Below are 1,185 nucleotides of genomic sequence, written 5' to 3'. Positions count from 1 at the left end.
AAAAAAAAAAAGCCTAGAATCAGATGAATTTACAGCCAAATTCTACCACAGGTACAAAGAGGAGCTGGTATCATTCCTGTTGAAACTATCCCAAACAATTGAAAGAAAGGGACTGCCCCCTAACTCATTTTATGAGGCCAGCATCTTCCTGATACCAAACCTGACAGAGACACAACAAAAAAAAAGGAAATTTCAGGCAAATATCCCTGAATCTTTAATAAAATATAGGAAAACCGAATCCAGCAGAACATTAAAAAGCTTATCCACAACAATCAAGTTGGCTTCATCCCTGGGATGCAAGACTGGTTCAACACACACAAATCAATAAATGTAATCCATCACATAAACAGAACCAGTGACAAAAGCCACGTTTATCTCAATAGATGCAGAAAAGCTCTTCGATAAAATTCAACACCCATTCATGCTACAAACATTCAATAAACTAGGTGTTGATAAAATGTATCTCAAAATAACAAGAGCTATTTATGCCAAACCACAGTAAATATCATACTCAATGGGCAAAAGCTGGAAGTGTTCCCTTTGAAAACAGGCACAAGACGTGGATGCCCTCTCTCACCACTTCTCTTCAACATAGTATTGGAAGTTCTGGTCAGGGCAATCGGGCAAGAGAAAGAAATAAAGTGTATTCAAATAGGAAGAGAGGAAGTCAAATTGTCTCTGTTTACAGATGACATGATTATATGATTATATATTTTGAAAACACCATTGTCTCAGCCCCCAAACTTCTAAAGCTGGTAAGCAAATTCAGCAAAGTCTCAGGATACAAAATCAATGGGCAACAATCACAAGCATTCCTATACACCAATAATAGACAAACAGAGAGCCAAATCATGAGTGAACTGCCATTCACAATGGCTACAAAATGAATAAAATACCTAGGAATACAACTTATCCATGATGTGAATAACCTCTCCAAGGAGAATTAAAATCCACTGCTCATGGAAATAAGACAGGACACAAACAAATGGAAAAACATTCCATGCTCATAGATAGGAAGAATCAATATCATGAAAATGACCATACTACCCAAAGTAACTCATAGATTCAATGTTATTCCCATCAAGCTACCACTGACGTTCTTCGCAGAATTAGAAAAAAAATTACTTTAAATTTCATATGGAACCAAAAAGGAGCCCATATAGCTAAGACAATCCTAAGCAAAAA

The sequence above is a fragment of the Cebus imitator genome, unplaced genomic scaffold, assembly GCF_001604975.1.
Source record: "Cebus imitator isolate Cc_AM_T3 unplaced genomic scaffold, Cebus_imitator-1.0 Scaffold585, whole genome shotgun sequence".
NCBI lineage: Eukaryota > Metazoa > Chordata > Mammalia > Primates > Cebidae > Cebus > Cebus imitator.
This window is presented reverse-complemented; position numbering follows the sequence as displayed.